Genomic DNA, 7,230 nt, shown 5'->3' on the forward strand with positions numbered 1-7,230 from the left:
TGCCAAACATCGTGATCTAGGCAATTGCCAAACATCACAGCATGGGTACCTACACACAGCCCTGTCCTTGCAGGGTTGTAATGAATTGGAGCATAGAGAGTGAGCAGGAGCAGGAGATTTCGCAAGTGAAAGAAAATGAAGCCAAGTATGACATTAGAAATACAACGAGGGAGTAAGTGTTTGTAGAATGAGGTCTTTAACATAATTGCTCTCTGAATGATTAGTCCTGAAGATAGGAGAGTGTGTCTTGTTTCAGGGCTAAACTGACTCTGAGCATCTGGGGCTGTTGCAACAGGTCCCAATCTCCCTTGGCAAACATTAGGATGAAGGAGGGCTTCTCCAGCACTGGGAGAAACGGGCCCCACGTGTGCACAAAGACAATAGGCCTTGGCTAATGCAACAAAAACCAGCCCAAACTCTGAGAGTTTCCAAATCCTGATGAAAACCCTCATGTGCAATACTAGGAAAATATAAAACCACCTGGGTTTCTGGAACTGTTTTATTTATTTCCCTGCATGAGGGCACTAAGGTCAAGAAAAGCCTTGCAGAGGGCAACAAATTATGGACTTGCTTTCGAAATAAAGCTGGGTCTGTTCATGGAACATTTACACGAAGCCTTAGCATGTGACAGCCTTGTGATCCATGTACCAGGCACAAGCAACATGGAGAGCAATGCACGCAGTACTGTGTGATGGTTCACAAATAAATAAATCAGTGCGTTTTGACCTGTGCACTGCAGACCCATGGGTGTCCATGGATTATATCCAAGAGGTCTGTGAAATGTAGCGAAGGAAATCCAGTTTAGATGTATTGCAAGGGGATCTGCATCTCCATTAGAGAATATTTAAGTGTCTGTTAAATAAGTCAAACCACTGAAAAGAGAAGGAAAAAAATGCTATAATACTACATTTGCAAATGACTGCTATGTTGTAGGGATAAATACCCAAGGGTAAATACGCATATTATGCAATACTGCATTCAAAATAAATAAAACCCTTCAAAACCAAAGTTTGTCATAGGAGCTGTTGAGTTACAGATGAGCTTCATGGATCTTTGTCTTTTGTTTCCATAGCGTTGAGTTTCAGCATCTGTCAGTGAGTTATTAACCAAAACTGAAGCAGATTCCAGCCACGCTGCCCTGTGTTCCTGGCTGGGTATGAGAAATGGCCAAGGCTTAATGAGCCCACGCCATGGCCTTGATTTCCAGTTGGAACCTGGTTTGCCATTCATGGGAAGGAAATTGCTGCTGAGCCACTGGAGATGTGGGTCATAGAATCAAGGAATATTCAGAGTTGGTAGGGACCCACTTGGACCCTTGAGTCCAGCTCCTGGCCTGCCCTGCATAGGTTCTTCTGCCTGGCAAAGCATCCAAAGTAGGTACAAGTGCTAAGAGTTAAGCTCTGGGGATTCACCAAGGTGAGATGCTTTTAGTCTAATGTCAAAAACCCAATCTATGCACGGAAGTTTACATAATAGTTGGGATCATATCTGAAATTATATCAGGTAAGAGAAAAATACAAGGCAGGGAGCCAACAGCAAGTAGAAACCTACCTCCTGTGGTATATCACTGTGCAATTAGTTATGTGTGATTGGGAGCAGATGAGGCTCTATCTTGCTATGAAACACCATTGCAAAAGAACCCTAAAAGCCCAATAAATTCCTAGACATGACCTATCTTTAAAGATCTATCTGCAAAATACACAAGGCTTTTTTTTCTGTCTCCATACATGAAAAAATCCCCTTTTACACTGCTGCAGGAAGCCAGCCACATGCATCCCTTAGGTCTTATTATGCAGGAGAACAGCATTTTGGGGAGGCCATGACCCAGAACTGAACGCTGCATAAGAGCAGTCCAGGAACAGAGGGCATGATCCCACATTGCTCCACCACTAAATAATCCTACCATTGGGGATTCACTTCTCTGCCAACCACCCCTAATTAATGCTGGTAGATACGGCTCTAATACCATCCCTGCATCAGACCCACAGACATCAGTGGCAAACCTGCCATTTACTTCAATAACAGCAGGACTGAACCACAAATATCCAATTTCACCTGACCTTCAGCATGTAGGCGAGTCACAGCTTCTCTGTCAATGGGTTTGCTCTTCTCTTTTCCCTGCCAGAAGTTGTAGGAGGACCTAAAATTTGTACCTGAAGTGGCACTGAGAGCTGTGGACACCACACATAGCCTTCAGCATGAAAGGGCAATTTAAGAGGGGTATCATTTAATGAAAGTATAATAAAGGGTTTACAAAATTAATAACAAGGAAGGATTTTGCATTTTCCACAGATGTGCCTCCATCCACTATGGAAATCCAACCTAAGCCTGCTTTGCTGTGAGTGATTGCTGTGCCCATAGCTCCTGCCTCCTGCCTGAGCACTGCTGTGCATTTACCATCGAATCCAGCACTCATCCATCTCCCCTTTGCTTTTCCTTATGATGTATTTTGGAGAGTCCAGCTGACTTCACGTAGCAGTAGGCATTCCTGTGGAGAGTAGATGCCCTGGTATATTAACTTTAGCATTCTTCTAGCTGTTTTCAAGGGGATTTGTTTGTTTGTTTGAATATATGTTTATTTGTTTTCTTATATGTTATTTATATGTTTTTTTAAGTATTTGCAGGGCTGAGTTTAACAAACAAAACCATTTCTCAATTCTGATCTTCCACTGGAAGCAATGGGGAGGTCTCGTAGCTCTTTGGTTTGGAAGGGCATCAAGAAATGACAAAGTGTGTTTGTTGAAAGGATAGAGCCCAACATCTCTACGAAGGCAGCTCTTTAGGCTCCAGTTGTAGCAGCACTGACACAGGAACTTGAGCAACGTCAAGTTGTGTAGATTGGTGTAAATTCCATGTGACTGGTGAACAAATTGACTTCTGAATTGGGTGGTTTTCCTCTTCCCACAAATGGCATTTTGCCTTCTCCAAAAATCACTTCTCATTAAATCCTCCCACTGAAACGTGCTCAGTGTTTAATAATAGATGGATTGCATGTTTAAAGCGGTTGATTTACTTAAATTAGCTCTGCTGAGATTTAGCAATTTTGTGACAAATATCTTTCTAGCTGAACATAAATAGGATCCAGGGAGTAAAACTTGTCAGGCCTTGTCATGATGGCAGGAAAATGGAATAAAAGTCAGAACCAGGCCCAGCTTTTTCAGGTCCATTTAGGACATTTTGTGGCTAAACTTCCATCATGCTTTGTTCTGTTTGTTGGGCCTTTTTGTTTTTGGTTTTTTGCTGGTTTTTTTTTTTTCACCCCAGAAGCCAGGAGTGAAACATGTTGGTAAAAAGGAGGAAATCAAGCCTGGATTACAGAAACAGATGCCATATTTTTCCCAGTCTGGCAAATGACCCTGGAGTATATGGTAAAAAGTGTGAATAAAACGACACAGATCTCGTCACCAGAGATTAGCAAGTCTGTTTATTTACTCAGTCCCTGCAGCCCTTGTTTTATATTTGGATGCATATGAAACACAACAAATAATTTAGCACGTGACAGCTGCTTTGTATAAGATCCCAACTGCTTTTCCAGCCGGGGCATGCTAGAAGGTATGGAGGTGACTTTTTAATGAGCCTTCTTCCTCTTTGAGATGTTGTAGCAAAGAAAGTGTTCCAAACAAAGGGACAGATATGTTTGCAAAAATTCTTTGATTTTATGTGTTGGGTTTTTGTTGTTGTTGTTGTTAATGATGCTTCAAATAGATCTAGGTAGAATCCGTGTCCATGGATGGTCTGCCCTTGCAGCCCATCCAATTGGGATCTTCCCAGACCATACAACATAACCAACATGGCGAGGGTGTAGCTGCAAAGAATACTTCCATTGAGCAGTAGAGGAATTTGTCCTCACCAACCCTCACGGCCAGGAAAGAGGCTGGCTCTGAACTTTTTTGTTTCTACTTATCCTCATTTGCTCATCTGGAGTCCCTAACATTTGTAATATTCTGCTTTAATATCGTGCATTAGCCTAAGCTTATAATGAGCGTGGTATGGGACGTACATGGCACAGTGCATTATGAACAGCTCTGATTGACGGTGCCGTGCAGTGATGACAGCACTGTGTTTTCCTTTCATTTTTGGAGACTAAGTGGCTTACATGTGGTCCCATTTAGAGGATGTCTGGGTGGCAGCTGCATTCTCCTATGTGCTTATGAGAGGGAAATGAACTTTTCGGTCTTGAAATGCTGTAAAAAGGGGTTATGTAAAAAGGCTGCATGCAGCTATTGAAGGGGGGAAAATATCCTCTCCAGACAATGCGACTTCCTGTTTACAAAACAGAAATGTTTTGGACTTGCCTCTGAAATGCCACGCAAGACTTGTGATGCTTTCCAGAGCAGTGTCCGGCTTTGGGATTTGAATGATTCTCCGGGGAGTGCCGTCCTCAGAATAAAAACCATTGCTGAGGCCGTGCATCTGAAACCACCCATCCGTTTCCCAGATTTTAACCTCCATCTTTAAATGCAGAGGCCTCATTTTTAGGGGAAATGCTGTGAGACACAGCTTACATAAAGTGCCTTACTCTGTCATGGCAAGCAAACTGTATTAATCTGCACTCTCGTGCAAGCGAATCATAAAGCCCATGTGGAAGCCAGTGGTGGGAGATGCTGCACTGTGTGACATGGTTTAGAGCAGTCACAGACATGGGTTGATGGTTGGAATAGATGATCTTAGGCCCTTTCCAGCCTTAATGATGCTATGATACTATGAAACAGCCCCTGCATTTCTTTCTATGGCCCATGGTCCACTGGGACCTGACAATGTGTGTATCTCTTCTCTTTTCCTGGGTGCTGGCAAGCAGGTTTTTTCATTTTTCCCTTTTCATTTTCTGTGGTGTGAGCTGTCCCCACAGCTCAGCACTCGTTCAGATGGGAAGCCAAGAGCAATTGAGGAGCTGCTCTTGTGGTGCTTTGGCACTAAGGAGCGATTGAGTAAGTGACTGAGTTCTGCCAAGACCAAATGGTCCCTTTGAGCAGAGTTGTGGCCTCCAGTGACAAAGTGCAAGGAGGTTACCAGCAGAGGGCTGACCCAGCAAAACGCTGGTTTATTTATACATTTCAGCATGTGCTGAATGTGTACACTGAGTGGAAGGAGAGCAGTGTGATGAAAAACACACTCAGCAAAAAACGGACCGTAGAGTTGTGTGTTTGAGATCTGTGCACCAATTTCCAGAGAGAAAACATCCCATGGGAGCTCATAGAAAGAAAGGAACAGGTTCACCAGAGGTTCCTGCCTCCCACTTAGCAATCAGAGGCTCATGGTACTGGGCACGTGTGTTATTCGTTATATCTGCTTTCCAAAAGAGAGCCGGGCTTTTGGATGGCCTTCCCATCCCTGGTGCTGTGACCCTCCAAACTGAGAAGCTCTACCCTACTTGGGACCAATTACCCCCTTCCTTTACTCACCTCTGTAGTACAACTGCAAGACAGGGAAGGAGCCTTGGTGCCTATGGCATGAAACCTGCACAATTCTGAATTCTGCTTTTTACATACAAATAATATTGTATGGGTACTATTAGGTCATGGCCTGAACCAGTGATTGAGCACCTGGTGAAGGGGAGTGGCCAGCCCTGGGAGCACAGGTGGAAACAATTCACCTGTGCAACCAGAAGGGTCCACCCCCTCCCTAACCACATTTAAGGGCTGGCAGCTGTAAGAGAAAGGTTTCTGCTTGAATGTTGCTTCTTTTGGAGTGTTTGGTGAGCCTTGATCCTTGGGAAGGGGTAAGTGCTTCTTTCTTTTTTTATTACTGGATGATGACTGCTGCTTTCTTGGGTTTAAAGCAACTGTATCTGCTGCTGCTTACATATGTTAAATGAGAAATGCGTCTCATTGTGTTTGGCTTCTTTGGGGTTTTTTGTTAGCACTGTTGATGTACTTGTTGTTATACTGCTGGATGATGAGCTGTGTCCAGGAAGCAGTCAAGCACCTGTGCTAGCCCTCAACATTTGCTAGTCTTTGGGTCGTTCCATTGCATGTGCAGTATACCTTAAATGCATTTTAGATACTCAGAAAATACAGTGTCTGTGTTTACTGAATTGGCCTTTTTTAGTGTTAGGAGGCAGCTATGGAGAGGAGACCTTTCTCAGGCTACTTGTTTCTTTCTGCTCCTAAACAACTCGTTAATCATTTGTACCATGTAACTGAACTCCAGGCTACTGCCATCTGCCTTGGAAAAAAACCACTGTCCTTTCTGAAATGTCAGTGTCTGGGAAGCGTGGTCTTTGTAGTTGTGTTTTCTGGCAATCTGGTGTAATCTTGAATCTCTGTTTTGTTGGGAGCAACAAATGAGTCCAAGCTTTGTCTACAGCTGTGAAGGTTGTCTGAAATCTTCCTTGTTGGTAAGCTGAGGAAAATTGTGGTGCTTGGTCCTTCACACACCTCACTTGAATGAATGTTGTGTTATGATATGGACAAGTTCTGTTTGGGTTCAAAGTAGTTGTTTTTGTTGCTGTAGTTGACTTTTGACATCTCTCACCCTGATGCCACTCTGTTTCTGCCCATCCAGCCATTAAACGGCCACTTAATTCCCCTCTGGGCCATGAAGGTCTCTGGAAGTTCATCAGATGTCAGAGTGAGATGAATTGCTAATGGTAAAAGCAGGGTATTAGGCTGTGTATGAAGAAAACATCCTTGTCCTGATGAATCCCAGAGCCAGTCAGGAAAGGTTATTGAAAGAAAAGTCAAGGGAGTTCTCATCTGTGGGGAAGACACCATGGGGCTCAGTGGGAGGAGGAGAGGCATGGCCTTGGGGTGCCTGGAGGGCTTCAGTATCTGTGGGCTGGCTGTAGTCTGAAGGATGACTAATAGAGGATGAACAGGGAACCTGTCCTCTTCACTGAAGAAATAAGAGGAGAAAAAGTGAAAATAAACTTCAAAAATTGAAGCTAAATTCATAAGGAATAAATAGAGGGCGGAGGGGAATGGCCATCCAGCAAAAAGCGTTGCTCTTCTGAGGTCAAGGCAGGAAAGTGTCTATGTGGGGTTAAGGCACAATATGTGGTGAGAAAGGGAGATGGTGGTGAAAGCAGAATGGGAGAAGACAAAGATGCAGCTTCCCCCATGCTCCTCTGTCACAGCAAGTCTACTTCATGACCCCGCCACATCTGCCTCAATCTGTCTTCATTTGGCTCAGAACAGCGATAGATAGCTCAGCAGGTTTTCATTATGGCAATGTGATTAAGGCTCGTGATGACTTGTGGAAAATCCTCCCCTTTACACATAAATGGCTGGA

General features: G+C 43.9%; 1 long non-coding RNA gene across 1 annotated transcript in view; it reads left to right on the forward strand.

The window, feature by feature from the left end:
* LOC107317707 overlaps window positions 1-3,404 on the forward strand; it is a 300,658-nt gene extending 297,254 nt beyond the window's left edge. Inside the window, exon 7 of the long non-coding RNA XR_001556997.2 lies at window positions 2,293-3,404. This is a non-coding gene — a long non-coding RNA (uncharacterized LOC107317707). The remainder of the gene's footprint in view (window positions 1-2,292) is intronic.
* Window positions 3,405-7,230: the final 3,826 nt, after the last annotated feature.

The sequence above is a fragment of the Coturnix japonica genome, chromosome 8, assembly GCF_001577835.2.
Source record: "Coturnix japonica isolate 7356 chromosome 8, Coturnix japonica 2.1, whole genome shotgun sequence".
Classification (NCBI taxonomy): Eukaryota; Metazoa; Chordata; class Aves; order Galliformes; family Phasianidae; genus Coturnix; species Coturnix japonica.